Here is a 12,780-nt window from a genome sequence, read left to right on the forward strand (position 1 = left end):
TTTGAGATTGATGAAATCTTCAGATAACCTGCTAAAAAGAACCAGGAAGAAAGGGAATATTCTTTGGTTGTGAAATTCTCATTATCAAATGGCATTTAAAAATAAGAATCCATTTACATGTAGTGCGAGGAGACTCAATAACAATATACTTTAGACACTGATAATTATCATTTTAAGCCTCCTAATCTGAGTCTCAATGCCCACTGTCTGCTAAAAGAATGCTGTTCCCTGGGAAGAACAGGTGGCTATTTTCTTTCTCTAACATGCACCTTTAAAGTGGCCTGTGCCCTGTCAGAGAAAGTTAAATGTCTTTTCAGGCTGGAATGTGGGGGGAGCTTTCAGTTTTTTCATAAAGCCCTGTCTCCTTCCTGTGAACTTATTCGAACTGTAGGTACAGGACTCTGGCAGAAGGGCTAAGGAAATTTTCAAAGACATTAAAAATTCTTTTAAAAATACCTTTATGGATTTCAAGATCTGAATGGTCAAATGTGGGGGCATAGCTTAGTAAGAAGTCATCTTAAGTAGGTTATTTCAGTGTTTTTTGATCAGTAAGAAGAATGTAGAAAATATGCAAAAAATAAGGAAAAAAATCCTATCATTTGTAAAACCTGCTTTTGTAGGCATTTTTTTTTTTCTTTTTGGAGGGGGGAAGGCAGGGCAATTGGGGTTAAGTGACTTGCCCAAGGTCACACAGCTAGTAAGTGTTAAATGTCTGATGCCACATTTGAACTCAGGTCCTTCTGACTCCAGGGCCAGTGCTCTAGCTGCCCAAAAATCTGCTTTTGAATATTTTAGTTGACAAGGTGCACTGTTGGTCTGGTGACTGTGCTCATTTCACCTTATTAAATATATAAGATTCATTTTCTTGTCCTTTCTCACAAATCCTATTCCAATCTTGGCTACAATAGCTAAGTATCTGAATTGTCTTTCAGACATTTAATTTCCACTGGTCTTTGAGATCTGTTTTTATTTATAAAACTTGTCATTCAACTGTTTTCAGGTGTGCCTGAGTCTTTCTGACCCCATCTTGGCAAAGATACTAGAATGGTTTGCTATTTCCTTCTCCAGCTCGTTTTATAGATGAGGAAACTGAGGCAAACAAGGTTAAGTGACTTGCCAAGGGTCATCAGATGGTAAGTATCTGAGGCCACATTTGAATTCAGGAAGATGAGTCTTCCTGATCCCAAGCCCTGTGCTGTTCCACAGGTGGGGAACATGTGGCTTTGGGGCCACACATGAACCTTGGTTGTGGCTCTTTGACCGAGTCTAAGTTTTGTAGAACAAATCCTTTTATTAAGGGCATTTGTTCTGTGAAGTTTGAATTCAGTCAATGGGTTGTGTCCGAGGCCCTAGAAGGCCAAATGTGACCCCAAGGTTGCAGGCTTCCCACCCCTGCATCCATTGTGCCTCCTAGCTGCCCACTGCTAAATCATTTGGGCTACTTAGAGATCACCAGTACACATGAATTTTTGTCTTCATCTATTTCTCTCTGTACTCCTTCCAACTTTTTGTCCTTTTTCTAGTAGCCAGACAAGCAGAGAAAATTAGGGCAGGAAAGACCAAGTGTTTAACAGCCATCACAGATTTAATCTCATAAATCACATCTCCAAACAGGAGAGCAATTTTTTTTTTTTGGTAAATCACACACTTTAGAAATATATAGCAAAGTTAGTATGATAACCTTTAACTCCTAAAATATTGAACCAAGAAATAAAGTGAAAATGTTTATAAAATTTAGGGGATATGACACATTTAGTGAGTATAAAAAGAAAAAAATTATAAAATAAATTATAAACATAAAAAAATAAAGAGTTTAATTTGAACCTAGAAAATTAAGCTAAATCTCAGGGAGCTACAAAGTTGCATTTCAACCTTCTAAGCTTTAGAATTTAGAGATACTCTTATTAAAGTCACGTGTTATTAGCTTTTCAAAATAGAGAAAAAGACACTCACGACTCCTTGACAGATGTCACTTGGAGAAGAGCTCAGCTCTAATATTGCCACAGAGTGGGAGGAAGAGGTCTATTTTAAAGGCAGGTTAAAAAAATATTATTTCTCTAGATGTACAACTTAATATGTTAAAACATTTTTAATTGCTAGGTTTAAAAAAAAATCTCACGACAGTGAAGAGAAAAACAGTTATGAACTGGATTGAGGCCCAGGGAAAAATAACATACAAGAGATCCTATCTCATATCACTTGAGTAATCTGTCAGTCAACAAGCATTTACTAATCACTGTTTAGTAATCTTTACATGCCAGGTACAATACTAGATATTGCTATCCACAGGAGCTATCAGAGCTAAATAAAATGTTTGCAAAGTAGTAAATAGGGACCAGTGTTCACCTATCCAATCAACATGTCCCAGTAAGTCAAACTCACTGGTTATATTTTGATATTTCAGGCATATTTGGTGCCATTGCCAGTGGGTGAATGTCTACTTGTAAAACATAGCTCATCCTTGTGGATTCTGAATTCCTAACCCATAGTTGGAAAAACCTGATTTCCTTCTTGCAAGGGAGGAAAAAGGGGCTTAGAAAAGAGGCCTCAAAAACTCATCTGGGCAATTGAAAACTTGTGCATAATCCTATTCTGAATGAACATTTAAATGAATTAGGAAAAAGCAGATCAAATTTCCTTGGTTCTGAGTAAAAAAAAAAATACATGCCAGGCATGATGTGGTTTTATTGAATCCCATATTTATGAAAGTTTGAGGTATTTAGTAAACCCCAAATGTAGCTGGCTATGCTTCTTAGTGTAACTTGGGGACAATAGTTTGTGGTCAGCAAATTGATTTGACCAATCTCTTATTTGATCCCAGGTCTCTGGAGGTTAAGGCCTGGTATATTAACTCCATAGTTCTTTGCACGTATATAAAAAGAAAAAAAAATTCCTCTCATTCCTTATTTTTATACTTCAATACTTCAGCAAAAACAACAATGATAACAAATTCTCCAGTTACTTATTAATATAATGATTTTCACAAAAAATTCCCACCTTTGGAGAACTCAATATACACTTTGGAGAACTCAATATACATTTTCTTTTCTGAATTTTGTGGCCATAGAATTTACTGATCATAGCGCTACAGCTGGAATGGCAACAACCACCACCAGTTTTTATCTAGCATCCCTATGTGCAGGAACTGTGTTAAGTGCTTTACAGATATTTCATTTGATTCTCACAACAACTTTGGGAGGTAGACCCTATTATCCTCATTTGATAATTGAGGAAACTGAAGTTAAGTGACTTGCCCAAAATCACAAAGCTAGTAAGTGTCTGAGGCTGTCTTCTTGACTTCAGGTCCAGTACTCTATCTGGTACACATCATTAGCTGGCTGAAAGGGACAGAACTCATAAGGCCATGTAGTCCAAGGCTCTAATTTTATAGATGAAGAACCTAAGAGTTAAGGAAGTCAAATGACTTGCCCAAGGTCACACAGGTAGTAAGTAAACTTCTTGCTTAGGGGCTTACTTAGTTGAACTAGGTCTTATGACCCGAGATCCAATTTTTTTCACTACTATATAAGATTGTTCTTTCTAGAGTGAATGTAAGTGGTAACTTTAGAACAAGTAATGGGTTTGTATGTCTTTATATCTGTCGATAAGGGCTTGACCAGACATTTTGGGCCCTTTTTCTGATAAGTCCTGTTACTCCTTATTAATTGTAAAAATAAACTGACCTTATGCTCACCTATCTCTCTTATAGTACAGAAAGTTGCTTGGGTTCTATTTATACCTGAGCAGCCCTGGTGAATTTAGTGTAGTCATACAGAGATTTGTAAATGTAGGTTATTATCAGAGTTCTGGAAATTCATAAATATTACTCTTACTCTTCAAATATATTTTGTTGAATTAGTGGAATCTTTGGAGGGAGGTAGGGGAAATAGAGACCTGACCGACAGCCCTGGCATTCTCAAGGCTTTGTTGTAGTTCCTTAAGAACTAGTTTTGTCTGCTGGTGTTGACATTCTTAAAAATGTTCAATGATTTCTTAAGAAATCTTATTTTATATCCATGCCTATGGATAGGACATGGCAGCTAGAATATTTTATGCTGAGTCAATCCAGTCTCCTTAAATTCTATGATAATGTGAAAATATTATAGAATATATATCTATTACATCCGTGACTGAAATACCCTAGAGATACAACTGACATAATTGAGATGTAGAGAATAGGATTGTTCTTCCACACCATATATATGCCCAATATATTATACATATTATACATACAAAGAAAATTCACCATGTAATTTTTTTCCTCTGGCGTCCACTGATATTTCAGAAATGATGATGATAGATTAGAAAAACCTTGAATTTGTGCTTGATATTAATCATATCCTTTTCTTCCATCCTCATTTTTAAAAATTAGTGTAAAAAATAAAAGGAAATCCAGAGTCTGCTAATCTTTAAGTAACTTAAAATTAGTAAAGTGATTTCAGATTAAACTCATATTGATCAATGTAGAGAGTGATCAAAGCCAAGAATACAGTTTTAGCCTTATAGTAGTAAGTTTTGGGGAATGAATTTTATTTTAATTTAAATTTGTTTTGCTTTTTGGAGGGCAATTGGGGTTAAGTGACTTGCCCAAGGTCACACGGCTAGTTTTTGTGTTAAGTGTCTGAGGATGGATTTGAACTCAGGTCCTCCTGACTCCAGGGCTGGTGCTCTATTCACTGCGCCACCTAGCCGCCCCATGGGAATGAATTTTTATATACTATTTTTCTATTTTTTTTTCTGCTAAATGTAATAATGAAGTTAGGAAATTCATAACTACAGCATTTGGCAATAAGAAAATGGAAGATCAATCAACAAGCATTTATTAAGCACCTACTATATGATAGGTTTGGGAGACACAACCAATAGCTAACATTCATATGGGGAGACAAAGACATGCATAAGTATATTCAGAACAAACACACACATATAGTCACAGATAACTATTTTTGTTGTTGTTCTGTCCTTTCAGTTGTTTCCAACTCTCCATGACCCTATTTGGGGTTTTCTTGGCAAAAATACTGGAGCAGTTTTCCATTTCCTTCTCCAGTTCATTTTATAGATGAGGAAACTGAGGAAAACAGGGTTAACTGACTTGCCCAGGCTGAGTCTAGATTTGAACTCATGAAGATGAGTCTCCCTGATTCCAAGCCTTAGCTGCCCTGAAAACTACTTTATATGGTTTAAATACTGTAAGTGATCACACTCAGAGGAAGCAATTCATATGAAACTATGTTTACAAGTTTATAGTTTGGTTGCAGAATTATAGACTCTTATCTTTATGCAGTAACTAGCTGGTTTGAAAATGAAAAAATATTTTGATTGTAAAGTATATATCGACTCAGTCAATTCAGAGCCTTATAATCACTCAATCACCAATATGAGTTAGCTAAACAGATAGTCTTGAGGTATGATCACAATTGCCCCGCTTTCTTTAATTGATATCTAGACAAGGATCTGTGGACTTTTTATAGATTCATATGCTAAAATAATAATTAGAGTTTAGATGTTTGAGCTTGAAGGGATCCTAGAAAGACATCAAGTTTAACCTCATTTTATGAATGAGGAAACTGAGGCACAGAGAGGTTCTGCAGACTTTCCAAGAGTTACTCAGTAAGTTTCTGAGAGAGGATTCATATTTGGGCCTTTTGACTCTCCAAATCTAAGTTCACATAGTGTCTGAGACTCAATTCAAACCCAGGTCTCTCCTGACTCCAGGTCCACCATGCTACATTTCCTCTCTCTCTTCCTTTTATTAGTTTCAAGTTGGCCAGGTCTTCCATATTCTCATCTCTTCAAAATGCTGAATAGAAGCATTCTAATCAGCAAAGATTATAAAGGCATAATAAATAACATTTATTTTGGTAATTATAAAATTAAGCTATAGGAAGACCACATAGGAAGACCCATATACGCCTTGTCTGTTCTAGCTGAAGTCTTACCTAGGGAAAAGTCTGTTATTATTACAGATGAGCACTGTGCCTACTTGGGAGGGTAGGGTAGTGATCAATTTGTCAATCAATAGATCTTAATTGAGCACTTACTATAGGCAAGGTACTGAGTAAGGGGCTAGGGAAGGGGAAGGAAGAAATAGAAAACCTAGTCTTTGTTCTTTAATAAAAATTGCCTAGGAACAAACTACTTGCTGTGTTTTTTTTTCTTGTTTTGTTTTGTTTCCTCTTTCCCACTGATCATCAGTTATAATCCTTCTTTACGACCTAATGATCAATGTGAAGATATTTGTAGATCCTATATTTGAGTGCATGCCACCATGATTGGGGGGAGGGGGAGAAAATTAAAAATTCAAGGGACTGTGGAACTGAATGTTGTAAACTAAAAGTAAATAAACAAATCAATTTAACTAATTTTAAAAAATAAAAAAAAATTACCTAGGGGAACTAAGCAGGAAGATGCTTGTAAAATGCTTAACAAACAACCTTCTGGGGGGAAAATGTATGTATGACTCATTTTTCGGTTTAATTTCCATTGTTAATATTTTCTCCATCACTTTCTTAAATCTAGATAATCAGCAGAACAATCTCTGGAGGAGAGAGTGAGGCTGAGGACTTTGCCGAAGCTCTACCTCACCTAAATCTAATTCATGCAAGTCAGGATATCACCCTCATGATATTATTGGTCCTCTTTGAGAAGGAAGGACGAATAACAAAAACAACCACAACAAAAAGGTGTCAAAAAGTCCTCTTTGAAAAGGATGAACAATAACACAAATAACGCTATCATGGGTCTTCTTTGAGAATGAAGGACCAACAGCAACAGTAACACATCCAGCCCTGATTTGTAGCGTTTTCCAATTCCAGAGGTCAATTATTATACGGAAAATGTAAAAATCAGCTCTCACCACAAACTGGTCCCAGCACACCTCTAGAACGAAACTCTAATTCTTGTCCCAGGAGTTTATAAGTAGATAGGGAAGAGGAGGAATCAAAATAAATAACATTTAGGGTAGAAAAAACACCTGAACATATACATAACCTCTGCTAGCTGTACAAAGAATACAAAAGCAAGATATAATCAAAGGATGGGAATTTTGAGGGATGATAGACAGGAATTCCATATAATATGAAATGTTTAGCCTGATTATTTTCCAGTGTCCTCTCTCCCCACTTCTGGTTTGAACAGTGTTTGGGAAAGAGCATTCAGGTGTCAGGATGTTTTTGTTGGAGGGTATGGTGAGGAGGAGATGTCATTCATTCTCTCATCTCCATGCCTCTACACACTGGCTGCCCCCACATGCCCAGAATGCTGTTTCCTCTCACCTCTACCTCTTGGCTTCTTTCAAGACTCAGTTCTCCTGAAGGAGATCTTTCTTGTTTCCTCTTAGCTACTGGAGCCTTTCCCTTAAAGGTTGACTTCTATCTACTCTCTATGTATCTTGAATGTATCTATTTATTTACAGGTTATCTCTTCCATTAAAATATAAGTTCTTTGAGGGAAAGACATTTTCTTTTTTTGGTGGGTTACCTTTCATATATCACAGTGTTTGGTACATGATAAGCACTAAATGCTTATTGACTGACTAACTGACTATAGTACCTTGTAGGCTAACCAAAATTTTGTTGAATTAATAAAAGGGAAGTGTAGGACTGTTCATGACAATGTCCTAGGACTGTAACCAAAAATGAATGATAACAAATAACCATAGTAGAAATATGTCTAAATTTAAATAAAATTTAGTTGTTTAAATAAAAAACTAAACTTGGCCAAGTTTTAGCTTTTTCAGTTTGTTAGATGAATAAATGTACTTTATGCTTGAATATTCAGTAAATGTTGACCTTAAAATAAATAAAATTCCCTGAAAACAAACTCTAACGATGGGTGCTATACACAACTATGCTTATCTGGAATGTTTTTGATCCAGGAGTATGTACACTCTGATTCAAGGATCTATTTGAAGGAATATCACCACCTTCTTCAGGTGCAGCAAAGGCAGTCATATAAATATTAATAAAAAATGAAATCTGCCAAGTGTGCAAAGTGAAAGAGATTTTTTAACTCATGTAGGTAGCAGTATCTGATGCAAATGGTCCTGACTGGCCTTTTGGTGACCTGCCTTGCATGCCAGATTCCATGCTCAGAAAGAGTACTGAGGAGTCTACTGTTTGGGCACCAGCCAGAACTATCCTTCAGAATGTCAGCCAGCATCACAAACTGGTGTTGAGTTCAGAAGTTCAGAAACCATCCTTCTTGTCTTGGTCAATCCTACTTGTCCCTTATCTATTAGAGTGCTTTCATTTTGAAGCATCAGTTTCTTAAAAGGGATACTATTTTCAAATGTTTCTGGAAGAGTTTTCCCTTAAATAGCAACCCCTCCCATCCTCTGTTCTCAGAAAATAATAGAACAGTTACTCTAGGAGAAGGGTTCGTAAAAAACAGATTCTGCGCTCCAGCTTTCATAACTAAGGGTCTATTTAAATGACTAATTGGGAAAATTGCTCTTTCATAGATAGATCTGAAAATAAAAGCGCAGTTCATCACCATTGTTACACAACAATGGAACAAATATTGATCAGTGGGCATAATATTAAGCTTTCTGTACAAGTTGAGGTTCTTGGGCTAGGGTTAGTGGATATATTCATTTTTCTTTTCCCTCTTTGGTATTCAGCCACATGCAGAAAAAAGGAAGAGGGTTTTTCTTAAGGTTGTATGCTCCCTGAGTCTCTTTTGCCAATCTTTCTAAGTGTTCATTTCATAGCCTGATTTCTGAATGACTCAAGTGGTGGGATTTTCTCTGCTCCCGCTGACTCCACAATGAAATATTTCCTAATATTCAACCCGAGTTTTCCTTTCCCAGTATAATTTTTAATTGTCCTTGGATTGCCCTGAAGAGTTTATTCTTTCTTCCTGTTATTTATATCCCTTACATAAATAGTTTATCATTATTAGAGCCTCTTGCTTACTTCAGACTTCAAGGATATGTTATTCCCAGTAGGTGAGTACTCCCTCTATTAATGCAGACCACAACCCTTCAATGCCCTTAGATGAGTTTTTTTTTCATGAGTTGCTCTGGCCTTTTCTTTTTTTTTTTTTTTTTTTTTTATCTATTTTTTTTTTTTTTTTTTTTTTTTTTGTCATAAATGTTGTTTATTAAACATTTAAGTTTACAAACTAATGTGCACCAATTAGCGGTATCGATGTAGTTGGAGAGTATTGCGCCTTGTCCAAGCAGCACGACGAGATCCTCCAAAGATATGGTGGAATTTGTGACCCTTTCCAAGACCCCGGCTCTTCCGGCCAGCTGAGTTTGTTAAGCCCTTGCATCTCTCTGTGTTTGTGCACTGGCTTGGTGATCCATTGAGTGTCGGGGTTTCATCTGATAGCTTTATGGAATGGGTCAATAAGAATAACCTCAAAGAATTTGTAGGTTGAATCTTCACCCACCCAGTAGGAGTTCAAGACTGTTAGGGCCTCACAGTTGTGGCCCGCATGTTCTTCTGCCACCGACTGGAGGCTCCTGGCAAACTTGAGCTGATTGACCCCGTGATGCACAGGTTTGCCGTAGGTGGCACCCTTGGGGACTGGGTGCTTTAGCCCCCCCTGGCAGACACGAATTCTGTAGATGACATATCCTTGCTTGGCCTTGTAGCCCAGCCGCCGGGATTTGTCAGGCCGGGTGGGCCCGGGCGCGGTGCAGCACGGACAGCTGCCAGTACTGCCAGCAGCACAAGTACAGCAGGAACCGCATGACGTCCGACTGCTTCTTCCTTCACAGCTCCTGGATGTACTTGTAGGCCCCCATCCTGGCTCGCGCCTAGCCTGCCTGATGGCTGCAGCTGACCGGAAAAGCTGGCCTTTTCCAGAGAAGCTTCATGAGGGGTCACCTGATGGCTAGGCTTCCGGTGATGAGCCTTTCAGAAGTGAGTGAGGGTGGTCCTGGGATGATGGATATCAGGCTGCCTGGCTGGTATCTGAAATCTTGTTAGCTTCGTAAGTTTATGAGAAGCCAAAGTCCCTTCTGCATCAGTATGAGGAACTGGAGTGGGATGATTGTGGAAGATCAGGGCCTCATAATTGTACTTTAATGAACTGTACTAATAGGTTATTTAATTTACTTGTTAAATAAACTGGTTTCCCTCTTTAACAACTTGTGCAAGAATCCCTTTTGGACTTTGTGAATTTTAAAATGTAACTGATCAATCAATCGACAAGTATTTATTAAATGCCTACTGTGTGCTGGTTATTATTTTAAGCAATGGGGATATAAAAAAAGATGGAAACAGCTCCTTCCCTGAAGGAGCTCACATTTGTATGTGAGGAAACAACCTAGGTATGTTTAAAAGTGGGGGGGAAGGGGCAGCGAAGTGGAACACTGGATAGAGTGTCAGGCCCATAGTTAGTAGGACTCCTCTTCCTGAGTTCGAATCCAGTCTCAGACACTTACTGGTTGTGTGCTCCTGGGCAAGTCACTTAACTTGTTTGCCTCAGTTTCCTCATCTGTAAAATGAGCTAGAGAATGAAATGGCAAATCACTCCAGTACCTTTGCCAAGAAAATCCCAAATGGGGTCACAAAGAGTTGGACATAACAGATACAATGATGACACATAAGGTATAGAGGTAAATGGACTATAACCTCGTTTTAAGGGGTAGACCTTGAAGATAACCCTCTAGTGAATTGGTTCAAATATAGTAAAACCTTAATTATCTAGACTGTTGGAGATGTAAAGGTGGAGGCGAAGGGTTAAGAAACTGGGAGAATTTGGGATAGGCTTTCTGCAGAATTTTAGCCAAGTCTTTGAAAGAAGCCAGGGAAGCCTGATGTTAGAAGTAAAGAGGGAGAGCATGCTAATCATGAGACAACCAATACAAAAGCAAGAAGGGAGATGGAGTATACTGTGAGATGAGCAGCAAATAGACTAGTAACTCTGGATTGTAAAATGCAAAGAGGAGACTATAGTGTAGAAGACCAGAAAGGCAGGAAGGGGTCAGGTTGTGAAGTCTGAAATGTCAGAAGCCCCTGGGGGTTCCAGTGGATAGAGCCCTGGAGTTGGAGTTAGGAAGACTTGAATTCAAATATGGCCTCAGGCACTTATTAGGTATGGGACCCTAGATAAGTCACTTAAACAAACCTCTCTGTGCCTCAGTTTCCTTGTATGTAAAATAATAATAATAATAATAAATCAATCTCCAGTGTAGTTGTGGGGCTAAAAGGACATGATACTTATAAGCACTTAGCATAGCGCCATGCATATAATAGGCACATAATAAAATGATGGCTAAAAAAGAGTGGAACTTAAATTTGATCCTGGCTACTGGAGTTTACTGAGCAAGGATTGAAATGTTTAGACTTATGTTTTAGGAAAAACATTTTTGCAACTGAGGATGAATGGATTGGAGATGGGAGGGAGAAGTTAGGAAGACCAATTAGAAGGCCATTGTAATCATCTAGGTAGAGTTTATGAGGACCTGAACTTGAGTGGTGGCTGTTGAGTGGAGAGAAAAATTTATATATCATTTATATGTATATGTATATATGTATGTATGTATGCATGTGTATATATGTCTCTACTTCTCTTTCTTCTTCTTCTCCTCCTTCTCTTTCTCCTTTTCTTTTCCTCCTCCTTCTATTCCTCTCTCTCTCTCTCCATCTCTCTGTCTCTCTCTTTCCCTCTCTGTCTCTGTCTTTGCGTCTCTTTCTGTCTCTGTTTAAGTTTGCGTATGTGGCAGTAATCTAAAAAATCCAGAAACATCAGACAACTAGCTTTTCCCTTATATTACTTGACAATGATATAATCAGTGATCATCATGATGGCCTTGAGGTATCATAAGATCCTTTGAAAGAATCAAAGAAAAAAAAAAGAATGTTTTCAGTATAGCTCAAGTGTTGCATATTTTGTTGTATGGTTACTATTTGAAAATAACTAATACTTATAGGGCATATATGCTTATTTCGATTTAAAAGAATACTCAGGTAACTAAAGTACTCCCCTAACAGTCTGAATAAATGAGGTTTCACTACATTTCAACTAATTCACTGGATGAGTATTTTTAAGGGCTTCTTGCCTCTCCCTCAAAACAAACAAATAAAGCGGCTTTTTCTTTGCCTGTGGAGATGATTTTTTAAGTATAAATCTAGACACTGTGGGCATGTTAGTGGGAGTAATTTTAACCTTTATGTGTGCCTTTCTATTACCTCTTAAGGATTAATGTTATAAGTAAGAGGGATGTATGTTGTAGGAAAAACAATAAAAGGTTGTCACAGAAACCTCAGTCTCCTGGGCCTTGCTGACAAATACGTATGTGTGTATCATCTGAGTTACTGGGAATTGTCATGAGGAATAATTGTATATTGAGCCTACATCTCAGAGGCTAGCCCTTTATAAGAATATGAACTAAAGAAACTCAGTGTAATAGAATGACTTGTACATGGACTGGTAGGATGCTATTAGATCAAGCTATATAGCATTTATTTCACACTATGTTCCAGACACTATGTTAAGTGCTGTTATTAACTAAATCCTAAATTCAGTTATGGGGCAACTGGGTGATGCAGTGACTGGAGGGCTGGGCCTGGAGTCAGGGAAATTCACCTTTGTGAATTCGCCTCAGACACTAGATATGTTGACTCTGGGCAAGACACTTAATCCTGTTTGCCTCAGTTTCCTCATCTGTAAAGCATGAGCTAAAGAAGGAAACAAATCACTCCAGTATCTTTGCCAAGAAAACCCCAAATGGAGTTATAAAGAATTGGACACGACTGAAAAATGACTTAACAAAAAAATTCAGTTATAAACAAAGTTGAACTAAGAGGGTCAAGTGGTTAGATG

At 37.6% G+C, this 12,780-nt stretch overlaps 1 protein-coding gene and 1 pseudogene across 2 annotated transcripts in view; both read right to left on the reverse strand.

Moving 5' to 3' along the window:
- PDE7B (phosphodiesterase 7B) overlaps window positions 1–12,780 on the reverse strand; it is a 475,247-nt gene that overhangs the window by 70,757 nt on the left and 391,710 nt on the right. The window lies entirely within an intron of this gene.
- Window positions 9,028–12,029, reverse strand: LOC138153124 (large ribosomal subunit protein eL15-like; annotated as a pseudogene).

Source organism: Petaurus breviceps, unplaced genomic scaffold (genome assembly GCF_028583685.1).
Source record: "Petaurus breviceps papuanus isolate PSGF00001 unplaced genomic scaffold, PetGlider_PUasm1.0 90977, whole genome shotgun sequence".
Classification (NCBI taxonomy): Eukaryota; Metazoa; Chordata; class Mammalia; order Diprotodontia; family Petauridae; genus Petaurus; species Petaurus breviceps.